Source organism: Oryzias melastigma, linkage group LG16, assembly GCF_002922805.2.
Source record: "Oryzias melastigma strain HK-1 linkage group LG16, ASM292280v2, whole genome shotgun sequence".
Classification (NCBI taxonomy): Eukaryota; Metazoa; Chordata; class Actinopteri; order Beloniformes; family Adrianichthyidae; genus Oryzias; species Oryzias melastigma.
The window spans coordinates 23,521,867-23,545,156 of NC_050527.1; the positions used below are offsets into that span (position 1 = coordinate 23,521,867).

The 23,290-nt window shown below is 36.8% G+C and overlaps 2 long non-coding RNA genes across 2 annotated transcripts in view; one reads left to right on the forward strand and one right to left on the reverse strand.

Annotated features, from left to right (window-relative positions):
• The first annotated feature begins 5,799 nt into the window (after positions 1-5,799).
• LOC112136615 overlaps positions 5,800-23,290 on the forward strand; it is a 28,992-nt gene continuing 11,501 nt past the window's right edge. Inside the window, exons 1-2 of the long non-coding RNA XR_002917386.2 lie at positions 5,800-6,822; positions 18,305-18,506. This is a non-coding gene — a long non-coding RNA (uncharacterized LOC112136615). The remainder of the gene's footprint in view (positions 6,823-18,304; positions 18,507-23,290) is intronic.
• On the reverse strand, positions 9,841-22,553 carry LOC118599816. The gene is made up of 2 exons (XR_004949322.1): positions 22,508-22,553; positions 9,841-10,715 (listed from the first exon to the last, which is right to left on the reverse strand). It is a non-coding gene; the product is annotated as an uncharacterized LOC118599816 (long non-coding RNA).

Here is a 23,290-nt window from a genome sequence, read left to right on the forward strand (position 1 = left end):
ATTTATTCATTTCTAGAGCACATTCCACCACCTGCCAAGGAGACTCAAAGTGCTGCACACGAGGAAAACAAAATGCATCACATAGTTATAAAACGCATAAAAACTCATTTAACATAATAAATGGTAAATGATGTATACTTGCATATCGCTTTTCTACCTTCCTTGAAGGTCAAAAGCTCTTTACAGTCACAGACTAATTCACTCATTCACACACTAATGACGGCTCTGTTGACGAACACTAGCGCTAACCTTCCACCAAAAGCAAAACGGGGGGTAAGTGTCTTGCCCAAGGACACTTCGACACAGAGCAGGAATTAAACCTGCAATCTTCCAATCAGAGGTCATACAAGGCAGCTAGGCAGATACTATGGCGTGATAATAATGGGGGAACAGCTTGGCTTTAAAAGTCTCTGGGAAAGTATTCTCTCTAATAGCCTGTCGTTACTGATTCCAGAGTTTAGAAACCATCACAGCGAACGCGGGGTACCTCCAAACTTACATTTGATTCTCTGAACCAGTAACACACACTGGTCCGCAGGGTGCAAGGAATTAAGAGGGGAATATTTTGAAAGCAGACTAGAGATGTGAGAAGGTGCAGTACCTGCCAATGACTTGAAAACAAAAACAAGAATCTTCATAAAAATCAAGTACTGCACAGGCAGCCAGTTCAATGAGACCAGGATCGGGGTTATGTGCTCAGACTTCTTTCACCACAAGTTAAATCTGGCTGCAGCGGCAGCCTTGCTATTGAAGCCTTTGGCAGCCTGGCATATAAGGAGCTGCAATAATTCAGCATGGACAGCACAAAAGCATGCGTCACAATTTCAAGATTTGACTTTGATAAAAATGACTTCATCCGGGCCAAACGTAGCAGCTGAAAGAGGCAGGATCTAGTCACAGCATTTATTTGGAAGTCCAGTTTCAAGGTGACATCACGTGTCACTCCTAGCTTAGAGACCACAGACTGGTCAAACGGGGCGAGCGAGAGGAGATCAAGACCATGATCCTTTCAACTAATGGGGTAAAACGCAATTACTTCAGTTTTTGTTTCATTAAACCCAAGAAAATTAGCCGATATCCACAACCTAACTTTTTCATGGCGGTTGTTGCCTCATCACATACATATTACAGAATAAATCAAATAAAAAACAATAAAAACAAAGTGAAGCAAAAAAAAAAAAAATTACATAATCTTAAAAGCTCTTCTGAATAAAAACATCTTGGCCCAACTTTTAAAACATTTGATCCGTCGTAATGACAAAAGTCCCAAAGACAAATATGACAGCTTGAAAGGCTTCAATCATTGAAATACTGGAGAATTTATACTTCCATAACATAAACATGGTTTAGTTTACATTGAGATGTATGTGTACTAACTCCCCATTAAAATTTTGGAAAACAAAACAAAAATGAGTCAGAGGATGGCCAGATTCTCTGACCTTTGGGTTCAGTTGGAGGATGAATATTTGGTTTTCACTTTTTTTCTTTGTCAGTTATCGTTGTTACCCCTTCTTTGGCCCAGCTATGACCTTCGAAGAACAAGATTTAAGAGGCAAAAGCTGGTGCTATGGCAGTGGAAAGTCACAGAACCGGTGCCAAGACCTGAGTTCAAACTAGTTTTACATAACTCTTGTGCAAATGTGTCATTGTTGCTTCAGAATCTTTTAGTTAGCTTTCGTCCGACTTCAGAGTCACTTTGTCTTATTGACCACAACTGCCGGCCAATATTTCTTCTTTTTGTCCAAAGACAGCACAATTTTACACAATCAAGCCACCTTTTGTAATCAGCTGGAGTGTGGCTGGCCCAATCAGAGTCATCAGGAATAGATTTTCCTCCGGGTTTGGAGATAATTACCCAATTTCAACAAGAAACTGAATTAGGCAATGGATTAGTTCAATGTGGGCCTGCCTTCACTTTGGCCTCAAGCACTTGACTTCTTTGCCTACCGGAGAGGAAGGTGGAGTTTGGAAAATAGGCCCATCAGATAGAGAATTAAGCCTCTCCTCTTCCCACAAAAACCCCAAACTGTCATGCCACAAGAAGCAATCACCCACAAATGTTAAGAGGGCAGTGGCACGGATATCAATCAAGTGTATTGTCACCGAGCTTCCCCTTCTTAAAAAGAAGCTAAACGTCCTGGAAGCAAAACAGAAGGACAATAGATCCGGTTTCTCAGAGTCCCTCAATGGCCGGCAGGAGCAGAGTATCTCATCCTTTAGCAGCTGCACAAAGTGTCCTTGTCTCCTGGCAGAGGAGATTGACACATCCAGTCTGGCCTCTTCCATCGCTCTCCGCTCTTTTGCCCACATGTGCTTTGTCTCGCCGGCCCTGCCTCATTGAAGCAGTCAGCTTCATTCAGACAGGTTCATGGGGGGCATTTAGTCATGCACTGTCAGCTCTGCTGTGGTCTTTTACCTCTCCCTGTGTGAGGTGTGTCAGGGGATCCACGCACACACATTTGATCCGAGCTCGACATGCTTGAAAAACACAAACACACACTCACGCACACACACAGTGGCACACAAAATCACATGTAAGGGCAGACCACCTAGGAGGCATGTCAAAAAGCTCACTGCAGGCACATCGGCTTTATGTGATTGTACTATTTTTAAAAAAAATTGCACGGTATCAAGAGAAAGAAGTGAGCGGTGACAAGGGAGAATGTTTTGAAGGAAATTTCAAGCAGCGTGTGATCATGTTTAAAGGAAAAACTCTGATGTGACCTGCTTTGTTTGGTGTACCTGCGCTTTACTGGCTGGATTATCACAGAAACTGCAACCTGACAGATAAATATCTGCTACTTGAAGTATTTAAAACGTTTTTTTTTTCATTTATGGACGTTACATTAAAATCTGTCTATAACAGGGGTGTCAAACTCAATGGCACAAGGGGCCAAAATCCAAAACATTTATTGAACACTCTAAAACTAAATTTTTAAAACTTTAAAAACGTAACTTTTTAACATAATTATAAATTAGATATATAGCATTACCTGCGATAATGCTAGTGTAAATGCTGTAAGCTGAGGTTTCCCGCTCAAGATGCAAATGCTGATAACTGAAAATTCTTAAATTGATAGCTGAAAGCGCTGAAGCTGACAGCTAACTAAAATATTAGCTTAATGCCAAGTTAACCTAAAAACTGAAAAAAAATTAGGTTAGCCAAAACAGCTAGCATGTGGCTGAAAATTAGCCAACATTTAAAATAGCCTAACAAACTGAAAAAAGCCTAAACTAGCCAAAACAGCTAGCATGTAGCTGAAATAGTAGCTAAATTCCAAAATTGCTTAAAAATTCTTAGTAAATGCCATAATGGTCCAAAAAGCTAGCAGAATGTCAATTTATAAAACTCTTAAACCGTAACTTTTTAACATAATTATGAATAATAAAAGGCAGGGAATATCATTCCCGAATAAATCAACTTAAACCTTAAATAACGTTCAATATTTTACTCTCCATAAAAAAACTATTTTGTCAAAATTATACAAGTTAGAAATAAGCACAAGATAACATTGGGCCATTAATAAAAATTAAAATGATCTGGAGGGCTGGATATAATTACATGGAGGGCCAGATATTACCTGGAGGGCCGGATCTGGCCCCTGGGCCATGACTTTGAAACATGTGATCTATTACATGTTAAAATGATTACTAAAACTGGATTTATTGAAGTATCATTCCTCTTGTGGCTCAAACAGACTGAAGATGGATATGATCATGTGACTATTTCCTTCCATCATTGAATCTGGTTTGAAGCACTTTCTGGTTGGTGCAATCATTGCAGACTATCGATTTCTGAATTGTCCAATGAATTGTACAATGATGATGAAGAACAGCTGGTGGTGACTTTAAAATTGTGACTGATGCATGATGAGAGTTGGAGTACAGGATGATAACAGATCCAGACTCCCATTTATAGTCTATGGCATGACTTGACAGTGGATTTAAACCTACAACCTACCAGCTTCAGGGTGCACGCTGTACCTGTAGGCCACAGCGTTGGGCCAAAATTTGCACTATTTGCACTTCCACTTTTTGATGGTCATTGTTTTATATAGTTAACTTTTTTATTTTTAACTTAAATTTAATTGTGGTTTTTATGCAAGGTGTGACATTTTACATGGATTCACATGGATTTACATGGATTCAAATTAGAATCTTATATAATACATGGATTAGAATCTTATATAAACAAGCAGAGATAGAGAGATAGAGAGAGAGAGAGAGAGAGAGAGATATTTTTGTATATATTAAAAGGAGGAACCAGGCATGACAGCAACCATAGACTAAATATATTATCCAATAACCAGAGTTTTTAATATGTATTCTGTGTTCAATTTTTCCTTGAATTTGACATCTTTCAGTTTCAAGGCGAAGGTCAGTTAACTTAATTTTATATTGTATATTGTATTTATTTATACTACTATTCATTATCTTTATTTTTAGGTTCAAATCTTTTTATGCTTTTTTATTTTTTGTGTATTTGCACCGGGGTCTGAGAGGACAGTAATTTCTTCTGCCACAAACTGAATATATATATAATAACATTTAACAACAAATTCATCTTAAATCTTCTAAATATTGAAATTAGTCTTGTGAATGATAAAAACTGTATATATTTATTGGCATGTTCATCGACATTCCTAAAAATAAACAAATCTCAACTTGTTTTAATATTGATAACATTTTTCTTGGACCAAACTGTAATATTTTATACTGTAACAGTTTATACTTTTGGCAGCAAAGAGTCAAACATGTGCATCCATTGAGTTCAAGGAAGGAAAATTTTTGGTTCTAAATAAAACTTGTAAATGCAATTTCTGTGTTTTTCATCTAACAGTTTCTGTTGTTGTGTCTTTGTGTCCACATGGAGACTTTTCAGACCCCCCAGCAGTCACGTCTCCCTGCTGAGTAACAGAACATTCCACCTCCAGAGCTCGCCTCGCGCTGACAAAAGCCCAATATTACTCCTCTCTTACAGCGTCCTCTACAAACACACCAGTGACTCATTTATGTAAATTAAGCGATGGTGTCATGTAGGAGCTTTTAGGACGGCTAACACTTTCTTAATCGAGGAGTCAGCAGTAATGTCAAAGAGGCTTGGTTTTATTGGATTAAATGTTGTATTTTTTCACATTTAAAACAAATATTAACAGTTTGCATCAAACATTAAACTGGATGAAATTGTAGTTGTAGTAAACTCAAGTGTGCAGCCACAAAAAATGTTCCTTCTAATCTGCTTTTTGGTTCATAAAGGTACAAAATTCAACACTAAGTGACCCCAAATATTGCAAAAACCATGTAGGTGGAGCTTAGCTGACCTTCAAAAAATAAATGTAATTCAGTGATTTTCCAGTTTGTCTCTACTCTTCCTCTAAGTCTTCATTTTTTTTCCTGATTTTTAATAATTTGGTGACATCCTCCTCCGCCTAAAGCGTGCACAATCATGTGTCGGCACATGTGCGCTCATTAAGACAGCAGAGAATGCGGCGTGACACAAAAACTAACCTTGTCTTTGTTCTCATTGTCTGCTCTTCCAGCTTACTGTATCTGCGGATGAAATATAATCACAGGCTTTAAGTTTTTTATTAAAGTAAGTGATGTAGAGGATGACTAAGACAATAATCCTTTGCTCACCCCATCTCATAATGATAATGGCAGAAGACTGTGCTGCAGCCTTCATACACAGAGACACACAAAACAATAATTGTGCCAAGCTAATAGACAAGATCCACGCACGCTTTTCTCCGAGGGAAAGTGAAACACACTTGTGAACTCTAACGTTCAGAGTGCACGCTTTTGTGACAGAGCGCCAGTGAGAAGCAATTTCCCCTCCTTGTCATTATTAGATTAGTGCTTGTATTATTTGAGAGAATAAATTGGCTACAGTTGAAATTAATGCCATCAGCTAGACTCTAGTACACATCTCCTTCGCCTCTTCAGCGGGGTCTAAGTTCCTGATTAGGAAATGCAAACCCAGTGTGCCATGGGGTGGGAGGGGGGCCCACCGCCGCTGCCGCTACCAACCGTCAAATGGAAGTTCTGTTTGCTTGGAGTTGAGCTGTGAGAGTCGGAGTAATTTCAGAGCCACATTCTTAACATAAAATTAAAAGCGGCACTGATTTGTAAAAGGTAAATAACAGAATTGAGTTCTGACAGAACATTTTGACTGCTTGATGACTTTTGGTTTGCTCTGGAGAAAAGGCAGATAGATCCGTCCCGTCACCAATTACCCAAGCAGACTTAAAGCAAACGCTGAAGGAAAGATTTCCTGAGAAACATTACAGTTGTTCAGAATGCATCCCTGTCCCTCCTTCACTCCATCCACCAGTGATTTACTCATTTATTTGCCAAAGCATTTTTAGCCATAGTTAGTATAAAAGATGTGTTCAAATCATCCAGATATTTTATCATTTGCAACAGTTTTAGTTGTAAATTCCACAAAAAATGATAAAAGGACATATAAATCTGGAATAGTGGACATGCAAGCAGGAAGCAGAAACTGTAAAAACATTATATATGCTAGAAACTTCTTTAAACAATCTAAAGGTTTATGATAAAATAATGTCTACAAGATTAAAAGGCTGCAGTGTTTTAAAAAAAGAAAAGAATAAAACATAAGCAAATGTGAATGTAGAGGCTTGGAAAAATTGCTAAGTAAATGCTGACTTGTTTGAGTTAATGCTATTCCCAAACTGTCCACTAGGTGGCATCATAGCGTGCAACTGCATGGAGTAGACCAGAGAAAGAATAAATCGTCTCATTGTGATGCTAGCAGCAGCTCAACTAGCACGTCTGCTGCGTTTCTATTCCATACCACAGGTTAGTAAACACTTTATGTTAAAAGAAAGATCTCAGACAACATGGGTCAATGTGGTGAGTTAAAACATGTGTGTTTAAAGAAAGAGTAAAGTGTGTTGAAAGCTAAAATGCTAGCAGTCAAGTATGTTGGGAGTAGAAGATGCTGGGAACTAGCTTAAACCAGACAGTAGTGCAAGGAATTTTAATATATTAAAGTTAAATGCTTTATTAGACGTTTTTTCATTTACAGTATTATTTTACTGGAGTTATTTGTTGCTGAATGAGCATATATTTTTTTCTAAACAAATCTGTCTAAATGTGTAAACCGTGTAAATTCAAAATTGAATTGAATGGAATTGAACTGATTTGAGAGGTTTGAAAGAATTGAAAAAATATCTAAATTGAATCAGTCCAGGTTCTGGTGAATCAAATAGTAAATTCTGGAAATTATTGGCGATATCCAGCCCTAATCAGGAGAGAGCTAGTGAGGAGTCTACACCGCTACAGCTATGGACACTGGACATGTGACACATGTTGTTCCAACGCTTGCTTATTTGAGGCTTTTTCTTTGACAGTTCTATTCCAGTATGTGAAAGACTTTGTGATAGTGAAAATTTTCAGCCAGGCACAAACCGCAATTACTAATTTCTCCGCCAAGACAAATTTTCAAACAGTTGGTGCTTCAGGGAATTAAAGGAAAAACCATCCATATGTCACTACGGAGTCCAAGTGCCAACTGGTCAAAGTTTGACCTGGTTTAACTTTCAAGACATGTTTTTCAAAACACGTTCTGTATGTAGAGTCCAAAAATGGTGTTAGAGATTTGACAAGCTACGCATGAACACAATCATTTTGAATCCAGAAGCCCAAAATGATTGTATAAGCTCCTTTACATAGACTTCTCATTGGAAGTGGACTCTTGAACGGTTGTTGCCGAGGGCGATGTGAATGTAGTCTGCTGCACAAAATATATCAATCAAAAGTACAAAATTTTTGACACAAGACCAATCAGATGCTTTTATTAAGGCGTTCCTTAAATAACTGCAACCACAGAAAATGGAACATGTGAAAAAAAATAGGATTGTCAAGAACATGTTTAGAAAAATATACCAAAGTAAGAATGGTTATACTGGAAAATACAATATAATGACTTAGTATAGCTGTTTATTTCTCTATGGAAGTCTTTGGCTTCTTTAAACCAGTGGCTACTTCCTGTTTGGAATCCCAGGGGGCAGGAGTCACTCTATCCATATCTCATATACAATCAGTGTATAGGAGTAAATATATAGGACATCAGGCCTGGTGGCAGAAACTAAAACGTTTAATAAATAAACTTGAGCATGACAAACTGCATGGAGAAACGCATTGAAAAAGCAGACGACCTAAAGAAAGTACTGAAACCCAGACACTTGGATACACTGATACTAATTAACTGAAATCAAGACAACTGTGGATGATTGAAAACCTGAACCTTATGTGACTGGACTGACAGGGACATTTTAAAATGGAACAAGATCAAAATAAAACATAACATATATGGCAAAAACCAATCCAAAAGCATAATCTTCACAGGATATAAAGTTAAAGTATTGGTCGCAAATGTGCAGCTGACATTATGAGGGTTAAAATCACCTGTGAGTGATCCAGATCCTGATTTGCAGCACATCTGGTAACCACTGGAACCTGCACATCTCTCTCTAACACTTCCCTCCATTCCACGGCTTTGATATGGCGGCCGCTGAAATAGCCCCAACTCGTGCCGCTTGATGACTTTGGCCGGGAAGGATAATTGATTGGCGGGGATTATCCCCCCTCTAAGTCACCTGCTGATGGAGCTGAGGCTGACAAGGTGAAGCTATCTGCTACCACGAAGCCCCCCCCTTCCACAGTGTCTCCCGTGATGATGAGTTTTGCTGAAAGTAAGATAGCAGAAATGTGTTTTTCATATTTATGGAGTTAAACTCGCTGAGATGGACAAATTCCTCTCAGACAAATAAGTGAAAAAAAATCCAATGAGGCAGAACCTTTAAGGAGGGTCAGCACTTTTGAATTTCCCTATTGCTGCTTCCACATCACATTGATGAACTCGATAAAACATAAAATTCTAACAACTTTCATACGATTCTTGCAAAATTTTATTTTCTGTTTGTTTTCTGAAAAACTGGTGTTTAGGACATTAAATAATACAAATTAAGAGTTATTAAGAGTATTGGAAATGTGTAAAATACCAGTACTGTGTTTTGGTACTGGGTTCTGTATCTGCCTCTACAGCGTTCGGTACCACAGCCATTACCAGATGTGTCCCGAGGATCTGTCCGTGTCCGGACAAAACGCCTGGACCTCACATTTTATTGGGCCCTGATTCAAAACCTTGCAAAATGTATTTTTTTGCCATTTCGGTAAAGCTAGAACGTGATTGCAGATTCTTATGAAATAAATGATTCTGAAATGCTGGTGATCAATTTACGTTCTCAAACATGCAAATAATGTCACTTTATTTTCTGCCTTACAAACTAGCAAACATTTTAGCAATTTAAATGAAAGCTACTGGCGCTACTGGACGAGTCGTTGGTACCTTGTGGCCGCGGTACTGAACGCGGTACTGGGTTAAGGTTAGGTTACTAGTGTGGTCTGCGTCTCTGTACCAGGCCCGGAGGTTGGGGTGCCCTAATTTAATTGGAATAGCTAGCACATCAACAAATAAGTTGGGTATTCCCAAAACGTTAATCTTTGAAGAGGAGGGTTCTTTAACCTTATGTCAATATGTGAAGACTTGAGTAATGAGAATGTGTGGAAAATACAAATACATGGGAATTGGCAGATGATATAAACAGAAAATAAATTTAGGTTATAGCTAAGATCGGCGTTGTATATCCCGCAGGCGCTACCTTACAACAGTCTTTGCCGTAGGCAATATGTCCATATTGTGTATTATGTTGTTTTGTTCAGCTTGAGCCTGAAATTCAGCATCACATATTTAAGCTTGCCACACGAACACCTTTGTAAATCTATTAGTTCCATTTTCAAACTTTTTTTTTCTTTTTACCAGTTAGCTTCCTCATGATGCTCAAGGAGTTTGAAGGCTATAGATTGAAATACCTAGGAAGAGTTTATATTTGTAGCTGGTACCAAAGATATATATTTTTTTCTTTTAATTCAAGATGGCAGCCTCTTCCCAAGAGCAAAGAGCACTGACATTTCTTTAGTGACTGTAAAATTTCATGAAAAATATGTTGGTTTTTTACAATATTGGAGGAAAATGTGACATATGCTAAATATACGCTTTGCCACTGATTGGATGGAAATCCACAGGTTCTGCTGCCATCCCATAATAATTTCAAAACTTCCTTTGGACAACCCTGACGCATGTGTTTTTGTTTCATTTGTGGATTTTGACATATTTTATTTGAGCCCCTTTAGAGATGTTGGCCCCATTCTTGTTTTTGACAGTTTTTCCCGCTGTGAGGTCATAATTTTTAGGGGGAGGTTCTTCACTGAGTTAGGAATTCATTTTCCCCGGGTTCTAGGTATGTGCAAATTTTGGTGAGTTTTTAAGAATGTGATGGAGGTAAACTTTTGCTTAGAAAAAAGAAGAATTGCAAAAGCAATCTGGTCCTTGCTGTTCAGGACTGCTGCGGGATAGAATGTAAATTACAAAATAAAATAAAATCACACAAAAGGAAAACCTACAATTTTAAAACCAAAGTTTTCCCAACTTTGTTTTTTTGAACTTTTTCTCCCCCACTCTTCCTGCTAACTGTGGTGTCATCCACCAGTGGAGTTTTTGCGCTGAGGTCCTCTCTGTCTCCGTGTCATCCCCGCTCCTCACTTCCCAGAAGCCTCCCCTTCTCCTGCTGCTCGGCGGAGGCCTGGGGTTAGGCAGCTGGATTTTGCGGGTTGCTGTCGAGGCCAGGCTGTGAAAAGAAGACAAATCAGAGCGGCCTAATTGGTTTTTAATGCGCCTCTCTGCAGGACAGTTGTGCTGGTTGTGAGCATATTTCTGTTAGTGTAGGATCTGTTCCCGTCAGGGATGTGTGTCTCCGTGTGCAGGTCTGCCTGCGGTTGAGTGGTTTGTGAGCATGGTGTGTAATTTTATGGGCACTGAAAGTGAAGAAAAACAAAGTTTGAATAAGTTTTGGATCCACAGAGTTGAGAATAATTACTCAATAATTGTGCGTTTCTACTTAAAACTTATAATCTGCTGATGACATTTGCCTCCATCATTGATTAGCTGATTCACCGCTCGTTAAGTTCTCACTTCTGAAATGTGATGACGAAAATATGTCTTTTTTTTTTTTACTGATAACTGCTGCAATAACAGCTGAAACTGATATTACTTTCAATTTTTCTGTTAAGAAGAAATAGTCTGTGTTCACAGAGCACTTAGTGACTCCATTATAAGCTGCCAGGTTCTGGTACTGAGTGGGATTGTGGTTTGGACCCACTTCTCTCAAAGGGGCCATAGAGTTTTAATGAAAAGTCCTTGTACCAGAATATGGAGTGTTTATTTTAAAAATAAAAGCTGGTTTTGCTTTAATCTGTCATTTTCCAGACTGCAGGTTAACTGAAGCCTGCAGGATGTTATCCAGCGTTTACCTAAATCCTAACCAATATTTATCTGGTGAGCACGATAATTAAATAACAGCTTTTATTATGGTTCACCTTGATAGGAACATGAACTGACTTTACGTTAAATATAGTGTTTTGCGGAAAGGAAACAGAATGATGTCACTCTGTCTATCGACGCTGTAAACATTAAAAAGGTACCAGAGTTTAGATTTTTTGGGGTAATAGTTGATGAAAATCTTACATGGAAACCTCATATATCAAATGTTAAAGCTAAAATGTCGAAAACAATATTTGTTTTCAATAACGTTAAGTTTCTTGTATCTTGTAAGACAATGAGAATCTTATATTGTTCACTTATTCTGACTTATTTCATTTATTGTGTAGAAGTGTGGGTAACACATATAAAACTAATCTAATGCTATAATGTTTATTGCAGAAAAGAATCATTAGAATAATAAAGTTGGGTATAGTGAAAGCACAAATGTATTATTTAGCAAGTCTGGTCTTTTAAAATCTGAACACTTAATAGAACAACAAACTCTGTTAGGAATGTTTAAATTAAAAACCTGCCAGAGAGTTTCCCGAAGATGTTTGTTTTTAGTTCTTAAGATTTAAATCATAAAAGGAGATTTGATTTAAAGTACCCAGTTGTTCCCACCACTTTAAAACAAATGTGTTTTCTTATATTGGTGTTAAACTTTGGAACTTACGAAAAAAAATGATTTAAAAAGTTGTACAAATATTGTAAGTTTTAAAAATATGTTTAGGAGAATCAAATTGGAAAGTTATGTCAATAGTAATTGATTTCACTCTTTGATTACAGTTTTATTTTATTGTATTGCTAACAGTGGGGCCATCCAAACTACGTATATTGGTTTATATATACGATTATTTAGATTTAGCAGGGGCAGGCACAAAATAAGAACATTGTTCTTCCGTCTGCTCCCTTTCATCCATGAAGTTATAGGAATGTGTTGTACTCTGTTTTTGATTTTGTGTTTCCAACATTCCTGATGCTTCATGAAAGGAAAAAAAATAAAGAAAGAAACAAAAAAGAAAAAAAGGATAACATTTTTTTTAACCGTAATATTGTTCATTTTGTAGATATTCATGACCAAAAATGTCTGCACTCTTGTAATATCTGTTTCAAATGCAAACATTATGGTTTTTGTTTGGTTCAACAGCACAAAAAATGAGAACAACTCAAGTAGAACTCTAAAATGGACTCATAGACAAAATGTCTTCTTGTCAAATTGCTTTTCAAGGAAGTCATTTGTATCTAGATTCATCTGTGGCAGATAACAGGTGTTGGTAATAAAGTAATCAGACTTGCAATCTCTTACATTTCCCTCCCTGCTCTGTAACTACTAAAAAAAAAAAATTTTAAGCAATTTAGACACTACTACTACTTGTTTTTAACAGCAAACAGGATGTCACACAGATTTCTCAAAATAAAAATCGAATAAATCAATCCACTCTGTTCTGATAATGAAAACTTGATTTTTTTTTTTTTTTTTTCTAAAAACACGAATTTCACATGAAAAATTGTACAAACACAATGCGTTCTATATTTGACAATTTAGTGAGCATTGATGCACCCCATTCTTTCACAGAGAATTCTGAAGAATTACTACGACACTGGTTGTTAGAATTGTAGATTTTGACATCACTACAAAATGGTGAACTCACTAAATATCACACTAAGTCAGTAATGAAGGAATTCCAACACAATCAAAGTCTTTGTGTTGGAGAAAAGAAATAGTACTCACAGAAACTGGTGCTCTATTATACAATTTGAATGTACTTAAGAAACACTGATTAACTAAAAATAAAAGAAGATTGAGTTAGTTAAAACAGTAAACATTGAAACAATTTAAAGAAGCTCTAAATTATTAAAACAAAAAAAAAATAATTTCTTGAATTTGAAGTCTGTATTTGGTGGTACATTGCGTGTACTCTGACACACCAGATTGCAGAAATCAGCAAAATTATGTTAAGTTAATTAAACATGATTGTTTTTGATCTCACAGTTTTAACTTTAAATGTGCTTTTAGATTGAAAAGATTTCTAGGTTTTTAATTTCAACTTATCCTTTTTACCGTTTCATGTGGAACCAGTTGATGTAGGTGGGATAAGGAAAGACATTTTGTTCACATTTTTTTCTCTAATTAAAAAAAAAGAAAGAAAAAAATATTTTGTATTATAATCCCAGAGTCCCTGCAAGTGTCTCCAACCATTCCTTTATACATTTCTATAGAGGAATACAAGAAATGTAGGAGAATTTTGTGAGTAGTCCTGAAATGAAATAAAAAAAACAAAAACTCCACCCTATCTGAACCAAATTGACTTGAAATATCATCATATTGTAGATGTTTGACTTTGCACATCCATATTTCATGACTCTGGTTCTCTGAACTGTTTAATATGTGGGAAATAACAAATCCTGCACTGTTTACACTACAGTACATAATGAAACTGTTCAATCAAAGCTCTGCCTCACCTGAAAGACAATGAAAACCATTTTCCGGCACAGACTAACCTCACACAGCCTCTGCGCCTGCTCTAAAACACAAACTGCCTGATCCACAGGCTGACGTAATGCCGATCTCTCTGCACCGTCTTCTGAGACGCACACACATCCACACACACAACATACGGCAAGCAAAAAGGCCATTTGCTGCTATTTAAATACGACCTTGAGAGCAAAATGCTCCTTAATTACCTTTAATTTGTTCTGCCTGTCATTGACTAAAAACATTATCATCCTTATTATAATCCCCATTCACTCCACGCAGACAACTCTGTTTGCTTCTTCAGCTACATGTAATCACCTTTTTTATGGTACAACCTGCACTTAGAATGTTTCAGGGTTTGTTTATGTTGAAGCTAAAATGTCAAATTGACTTTTGGAAAATAAAATATTTTAAAATCTTTGCTGCAGAAAACTGTTTGGACTATATTTTGTGAAAGAAAATTGGAGCCAAAATGTCTGGTATTGAAATTAAAAACCCCACAACGGTGGTTAACATAATTTGAATCTGGAAAAAAGTGATCTGAGCAGATGAAGGACCATCTAGAGAGGTGGAGGTTTGGTCTGGAAAAGTAACAGAATGAAGGTCAGCCAAATCAAAACTGAGTAAATGAGAGGAACTCAAGTGGAGATTAAAGGGAGTAGAGGTGAAGAAGGTGGAGGACTTTAACAGTCCAGAGCAATGGAGAGTGTGGATGAGGAATGAACCCATCAGAGTAACAGATCATGTTAGATGCTTTGGAGATGAATGCAGAGAAATAGATAATTTGGACACATTCAGCGGAGGGACAGTGACAGTGTTGGTAAAAGGATGCAGAAGTTGGAACAACCAAGAAAGAGACCAAAGAAGAGGTACATAATTGTAGAGAAGGAAGAAATGCATCCAGCATCTGGATCTAACGCATAACAAATACAATGGGCACCTTTATTTTAAAAGGTGCAGCTCTTGTTGTCAATGCAACACATTCTCATAATCAAATCTTCATTTGTGGACACAAACGTGTTTGGAGAGTTTCTTTGGGGAGATCGTGAGGAACCTGAAGAAGAGCTTTTGAATTCAGAGAAACATAAAACTGATGTTTACAGACACAACCAGGAGTCTTCCTCCAAATATGGATTTATGGAGACAGTTATTTCCACGTACCAAACTACTCTGCATGATATGTGTCGACAGATTCTTGAATGTTTCACATAATCTCACAATAATAAAGTTACAGAGACAATGGATTTGTGTTTATTATTATACTTTGAAAATACCTGTTTTTGACAGTTGCGTCATTTTGTTTGCTAGCCTGCCACCCGTTTCTATTTTCATCAAGACAAACATAAAAAGATCCTCCAGTTCGATTTTTATTTTTTACCTCTTAAATAAATGCTCAAAGTGGGCCACAGACAGACGGAAGTAACATTTTAAAAAGCTGTAACCCAGGCGCGGCTTCCGCTGAAAGTAAACCATGAAGGTTTGTACACTGCTCTGGCAGAGACTGATCTAGTGAACCCGGACACGGTCACATGCTTTCCATCGCCACTGTAGAGCTCACCAAAATATATAAACCCAAGACACTCGCCCAACACTATCCATGTTTTCCATTATGTGGCAATGAATGTCCAGAAATTGTTTGATATTTTGTAAAATAAATGTTTAAATAATCATTTTCTCTGTCAATTTCGTAGTATATATGCAACTATTTGTGTTTTATTATGAACAGAGGGCACCAGATTTTTTTTTTCTGGTGTTTCGAATTCATCCACTTAGCTGCAACAATTAAATCTCTTGGTATTTCAGTGACATTTGTTAGTCATTATAAACTCCATGATTTATTATAGAAAAGTTATATTTTTCTGCAGTAGTGGTAACGTGGCAACGTGACATCATCTATTAATCAACTCTGAGTGAAGTTATCATTAATCATCAACACTCGTTTTAAGTGCATGTCACAGTTAAATGAACATTTGAAAGTTCTCCTGGTTTGATTTCATAAAGGTTTGATTTCAGACTTGCTGCAGTTTTCTTTTATGTATTTATTTAACATTATACGTTGACATAACATGTTTATCTCCTTGGCGGATTCTCAGCAGGAACACAACACCAAAATGAGGGTCTCCCGCTCCGCCTCACAGTGGGAGTCTCTTCGTTCCCGGGAGGATTGATGTTTGTTGTTGCGACTCTTGTTTTTAATTGTAAATTATTGTCGTAGCTTTAGCCAAAATATCAGAGGTGTGATGTTACGTTTTTTAACTACATTTTTTTCTTTTTCCAAATTTGGATAGATTACATTTGCTCTACCAGCGTTTTTATTGTTCTTTTATTTGCATATTTTAGTTTAATCTACAAAATAATTAGCATTTAAATGAGAATATGTTATACTGTGCGTTCCAAACTATCATGCAAAATGTATTTAAGTGTCAAAAAGATAAAAAATGATTTGTTTTTCAATTAAACTCATGAAGGATATTGTATCTCTGGGCTCTTTGGATGACAGAAATCAATCTCAGACACCTGTAATCATTAGTTTACCAGGTGAGTTCAATTAAAGGAAAAAGTATTAAAGAAGGACATTCCATATTATTAAGCAGACCAAAATTTTCAAGCAATACGGCAAAGAAATAGTATCTGCTGCTGAAAAGCTTAAAACAGTTGAATGCATTAGACAAGGTATAAATACCTTGGATATGTCACGAAAGCTTAAATATGAACATCTTATTATAAAGAGGTGTGTGTAGTGATTGGTAGACGAGGCCTTGTGAAGTGTTTTGGCACATTACCTAAATTATCGATACTGTGTCACTCAATACTGACTCCTGCGGGACAGAAAACACCATTGCTGGTAAAGAAGTTTACTGACTCCACCGATATAGATATAGATATATATCTATATCTATATCGGTCATTTTTTTTAAATATAGAATTTTCAAGATAAAAAAATGTTCCCTCTTAAAATAAAGCTAACTAAAACCTGTCAAATTGACGCCAAACCTGCGTTAATGACTTTTACCCCAATATAAAAATCAAAACTGCCCAATTGGGCAGACAACCACGCAATCCGGCGACACTGCGGGTTGACCATATTGGTCACGTGACTTTTCCTAAACCAATACGCGCACCGACACAGGGGATTTGCTCTATGAGCTCGACATATCAGTGAATCAGAGCACACAGGTGAATATAAAGGCAGAATTAGGGAGGAAAATAATCAGATTTAGAGAGCAGCTGCTAAAATACCATGACAAAGCTTTACATAGCATTACTCAGCTTCTTTCTCAGATTTTTCTCAAATAGCTTATTCGACACACGATTACCACCACTGAGGGGAAATTGGAATTGTTGTTGCTTGTTTTGGGGGTCTTCTTAATGTAATTTCTCCAAGATGGCTTTAAAGTTTTCTGTAAAAATGTTTTTAATGAGGGCTACAAAAAAAAAAAATCTGCTTCATTTGACACATTTGGTATTTTCTTTTTTATTGTTCTTTACTGATAATAAAATAATAGCAGCCAATAAATTGTATGATAGTAATCCAAAACTATGAATTAGGTATAGTTGATTATAAATACATCCTTTAAATTATATTTTTTTATTAAGCTATTTAATTGTTTATTATATAAAACGTTTGCTTATTTAGGACATCTTGGCATCTGTGGATTTTTAAATATTACTAATTTAAAGTTTTGTTTTGAAAAAGCTGAAATACAATATTTATTTTACTAAAATGAAATGTTTTGTTTCTTTATTAAGTTATAACTTTGCACTAGCGTGTACTTTAAATCACAGCATTAGCGTAAAAAACATGTTCTATTGGTCAAATCTAAATGTCCTTTGGTAACCTTGTTCTATTTCTGCTTAGTGACTAACAGATTTTCTCAAGTTTCTGGATCTGCTTGTTTTTAAAACATGTGAAACAATGAGTATTTTCTTCTACTGCTACAGTCTGGCTGTTGCCTGGTGTCCATCTCCATAACAACAAACCCGTTCTTCACTTTTATGGGAAAAAAATGGAGGGAGAGAAAAAAGCTATCAGTCAATCAAAGCCTAATTGGTTTTTATCTGATGCCGTTTGTACGGCGGCGTATGTAAAGCAGTTCAGTGAAGTCACTGCTGCATTATTAAGTCGCATTAAATTGTGAGAGCTGAGTGCTTGACCCTTTCTTGCCGGAGCTGACCATTTCCTTGTGCTGCATTAAGTCGACCGATTGATCCCGTCTGCTCTTAGAGTCAGGTCAATTAGGAGGCTATTTCAGAGATTTTAACAGTATGGTTTGAGCTGCTGGGCTCACCCATCTTAAAGATCATCATTAATTGTCCCTTCTGCTTACAAGATCAGTTTGCCCCACTGACACCACCGGAAACTCTTTTCCTCTTTTCTATAAGCTTTTTTTTGTTGCTTTTTCTCTTCTTTTGTCCATCAGGCTCCAGTCCTCTCTATTTTCCGCCAATCTTTGGGTGTAGCGAGGAAAGGCGCAGCTGAGAGTGAATTACAGAGTTCTCCACGTCATTGAAGCCACCGAGACTGACAGTGAAAAGCCGATAATGAGCCCTGCGCCCACTGATCAGACTCCTTCCTGTCATCCCGACCAGGTTCTTTCTGCGGTTCAGAGGTCATTTGTCTCGGTAAGGCAGAGGCTGTCACACATTTTCTCCATGACTCACCTACACGCCCATTAGAGCTAAATTAATCTAATCAAGTAAACACAGTGGATGATGGATTTAAGGGCTTATTCTAATAGCAATTACTGAGTTTCAGGAGTATTGATTTGGCTGGCAGCAGACTGCTGAACCCTGCCAGGGGGTGAACTGCTATACAGAGTTCTTTAAAACCATATCCTCCTCTAATTATTCTCAGGAAGGAACTCTGCAAATCATCAATTTCTCCACATGTTTACTCTGTCAATATTTTATCATGCATTTATCATATGTCTCAGCAGAAAACATGTTAGGAAGGGTGAAATTCTGCAAACTTTTATTAAACTCATTTTAGTTAGAAAATGATATAAGTGCAGCCCTGGAGGAAATACATTTTTGCATTTAATGATAGTGAATATATATACTGGTGCATCAGTTGTACGTAAACTAGCTGACTAAGTGCTGAAAATATCCGGGTATCATCCAGTACTGTGCAGAAATGCTGCAGCTGATTGGGTTTGCATGCTGCTTAAAGAAACCAAACCAGGTTCAAAGCAAACGGGGCTAACTGAGAGGTGGAAGTAATTAAAATAGCTAATCCTCAATGAGATGGTGTATTGATTTCTTCTCACCACCTGCACAGAGCCTCAGCTGCAGCAGCACAAACAAAAACATGAGCCCTTCATTATCAGGTCCATCAGTTTTGCTTTGGCTCTTTGACAGAGCCTCAGGACAAACTGCGCTCTTTCACCAAACGTGATTGTTCTTTTTGGATCAGAAAACCCCATTGGTGTGACAGTCAGTCCATGAGGAGACAGTGGAAGAGATTTCCACAAATCATCAATAATATGCTTTCCAACTAACTGTTGTCCTCCAAAAGTATTTAATCCAGTTTCGATTGCTTTGGAAAACTTTTAGATCAAAAATCTAAAGCTACGTTGCCCTTAGCAACGCATGTTCAAGCTGTCAATGTTAATGGAAAGTCTATGTCCACGCATGTAAATGGACGTTTTGTGGTTCTGCTTTCAAAAACTCTCACATTCACGTGTAGCGCCGCATTTTCATGTACAATAGCGTGGCCATTCGATGTTCATTAAAGGTTAATTCAGGTCAAACTTTGACCAATCAGGGACTTTGATATGGTAGTGACACATGGATGTCACTATCTTTTAGGGCTACAATCGTATACATTTGCATTTTTAAATGTTATATTAATATGTGCTATACCTATCATAAATAAATAATCAATCAACATTTCTCACCAAGCCTCTTCCAACTGCAGATGGCAGTATATGCACTAGTAAACATTAGACAAAGAAGGAGAAGCCCCTCCCTGCTTGTCCAGTGTGAAAATCAATGGCTAAATCTACGTTCAAGAACTTGCACCACATGGTCGAGGTGTCCGTAGCTTAAGGTTGTGTCAAAATTCTCTCATTACTCATGTACTATTTATGGTGTTTGCCATTTTGTCAGGATGTCCAAATCTACAATTTTAGTCTTGTCATCTGGATATTTCTGAGAAGTCTTTGCAAAAAAACAGTGTGCATCAATATTCACTAGATTGGCAAATATGGACCACATCGCATCGCATTTAAAAGATTTGTTATGTGACAAAAATATATTTAAGATTATTATTTGGAAGTCATCCAAGTTTTCATCCTCAGAACAATGAATTCATAAACAGTCTTCATAAAATGTTAATACCTACCAAGTTTTTACTTTGGTGAATGGATGATGTTATATTTGGCATTTAAAAAAGAAAGTAGTAGCACTGGATAGTCCTGGACTATATAGTCTTTTAGGGGTTGGGGAGTAGGGAGGGAATTCAGACATAGCCTTAAATGTTCTTCAAAGAAGTCAAAAAGAGCTCAAACAGAAAAAAACACTTTGATCATCTATGTCAGGCACATTGTCCTCCATTGATTCAAAAACTCAAATGTATGTAATGCATCAAGCGAAACAAAACAATCAGATAGTTCAAACTTTTTAAAATCATTTTCAACCAGTTGATGTACAGAATGTATCATGTTGGAGATCAGTAAGCACACTCAGAATGCAAACATACGGAGAACCGCATTCAAGGTGTTTACTGGTTAACATTTAAGGATTTTAGGACTATTTTAAAACTATTTAAAATCTAATTTACTACTGTCTGTACTAAATAAATGAAACAAACAGCCGGGGTCAGCTGTTTCTTGCTTTACACTTGCGTTTCGTATGCTATGATCCTGATCAGGACAAGTTTGAATGTCTATCGGCAAACTCTGCACTTCACTATGATTTCCACTAACCGGTTTTGAGTAATTCCTTTTATCAGGCCATTTCTTTTCATGAATTTCCACTTAACCATCTTCCAGCACCAAGGATAATGAGTTAAATGGATAACTGAGTTTAAAGAATTTAAGATCTTATGACGCAGTGTATCCTGAAAACGTTTTCTTTTTTTGTAACAGCAAGTGAAATGATGAGGAAAAAAATGAAGACCCACTTATGTGAATTTATGACAATTTAATCATTTTTAAGACCTTGTTTCATTAAAATTCAATTTAAGATATTTTAAGACATATAGACTTTTTAAGGATTTGTAGACATCCTGATATTATAAGGGTGATTTCCTATTGTTGAAAAATGTTTTTAAATATGGTCCAAAATGTATGTTAGGGGTCACTAAGTTCGGTCTTATTTGTAGATTTCTGGCAGAGACGAACTAACAACAAAACAAATTACCTTTTTTTTTCCACTGCTAACATTATAGTATTTAATACTAATTCCTGCATTGCTATGTGGTACGGGGTGTCTTTTATTTTGAAAGGAAGTCATGCAAGCTTCTGTCAAAAGTAACAGATTATGTCTTTTTATTTCTCTTTTTTGTGTTTTATTTATGCCAGACAAAGTACATTTATATTTACAATAATAGTAACAACAACATAAATATAAACCAGTGTCTTCATTTTACATGGTAAAGTGGGACTTTGTGGCTCCTTGTAGTCGGAGAGAAATCGACTTGAAGGACTCTAAGTGTTGAGCATTGCAGACCCCTTAACCAGAGACCAGAAATGTCTGTCTGCCTGATAAAAATTGTGTAATTAGGGGTTTTACAGCCTTAAAACATCTTTAATTATTGTAAAAAATAAGGATGTCCGCAGATTTAATCTATTGCAAAGTATTTTTAGGACATAAATAAAAGAAGGACCACTGAACCCGATCATGTTGTATTTGACCTCTAAATTGCATCTTGTTCAGTCTGTAGTCTTTTAATTGACAGGTGACTTTCAAAACCTTGAAAGCAGTCTGTCAGAGTGTTCCAACAACTGTCAGGTTTGATTTTCCTGCCTGTTTGATCCTTTTTGGAAAACCTAACATTTGATGACATTGATGAAAACAGCTGAATTCAATTACTTGGATGGGTGAGGGAATACTTTTGGCAGTAGATTTATTTATTTAGGAAGTTCAAAGAGTGTAGAATCTGAGTTTATGTTTCCATCTGTGTGCTTTTTACTCTGAAAGCACACATTTGTGTGAAGTTGATTATTTGGTGTGTTAAACACCAGAGCTTGTTCGTGGTTAGCACACATTACTTTTATGAGACACATCAGATACTGTCAAGTGTCTGCAGTGTGGAGCTGTAAATCAGGACGCTCCAGTTAAAATGCCATTTAGAGCCCCGTTAAGACAGCTACGGGACATTATCTAATCCTTTGCTATGCAACAAGCAACACACCTGTGCAGTCACCGTAAAAAATGTTGGTTGCGGCCGGAATAGAAAATCCTGTTGGCAGTTATGTCTTGGCTAGGTAAGTATTTATGTTCACGACCTTCAGACTAATGCGGCTCGGTAAGGCCATTGGGAGCGCAGTGGTGTGTGCCGCTGAACGCTGAGGCACATTAAACCGGCTACAAGGTGCATGAAGCATCGTCATAAAGGAGATCTAACCTGTAAAGCGCGACAGAAATGAGTCTCAGTGCAAAGATATGAGCTAAACAATTACATTCAGGGTTGGAGAGCTGCCATGTCTTCAGTCTGGGGCAAACAGGTATTCCTGCGATGATTCGCAATCTGTTAATAAAAGGAAAACAAGTTAAATGTCTCTATTTATTTCTTATTCAAAATATTATTTTATAGATTTATTATATAAAATGAGTAATTGCTGTGGTGAGTTTACACCTGCTAGATGCCGTCTTGCTTTGTGTGGGTTGCTTTTAAAAATATCAGATGAATTCTCACTTTGAGGTATGAGTTAATGACTTTCACATGAAAATGGAAAAAACAAATCTGTTTTTCTCCTTTAATATTTAGAGACTTTTAAGCTATGCAAAGTATGAGTTCTTCCTTATCTGTCCAAATGAAGGATGCTTTTTTAGAAGAAAGAAGAATCTCAAAAATAATTTATTTCCAAAAAAAAGCAATTTTAGAAGTGACATAATTCATAGTTTAATAGGGATTTCTTTGTTTTTAAAGCGTAAACATATACTATCTATATATCACACAATGTCCGTGTGATTATAAAGTTGGATATTGCAAGCAGCAGCTGTTTTGTAGAGTGTGATGTTGACACATTTGAACTCCAGTATGTGCTTGACTTAATGTTCTGAGATTAAAAAATAAACTTCCAGGAAAAGATGCAACTTGTTAGGATTGTTGTCTTCATAGTCTTCCGGCTCAGCCTCCTATAGCTCTTTATTTTTGGGGCTACGCTGAGGAATACAACTGACATTCCTCCTTTCCTTAAGTTAAGCAAAAGAACAATATTTTGCTCTATTACACGTTTCTC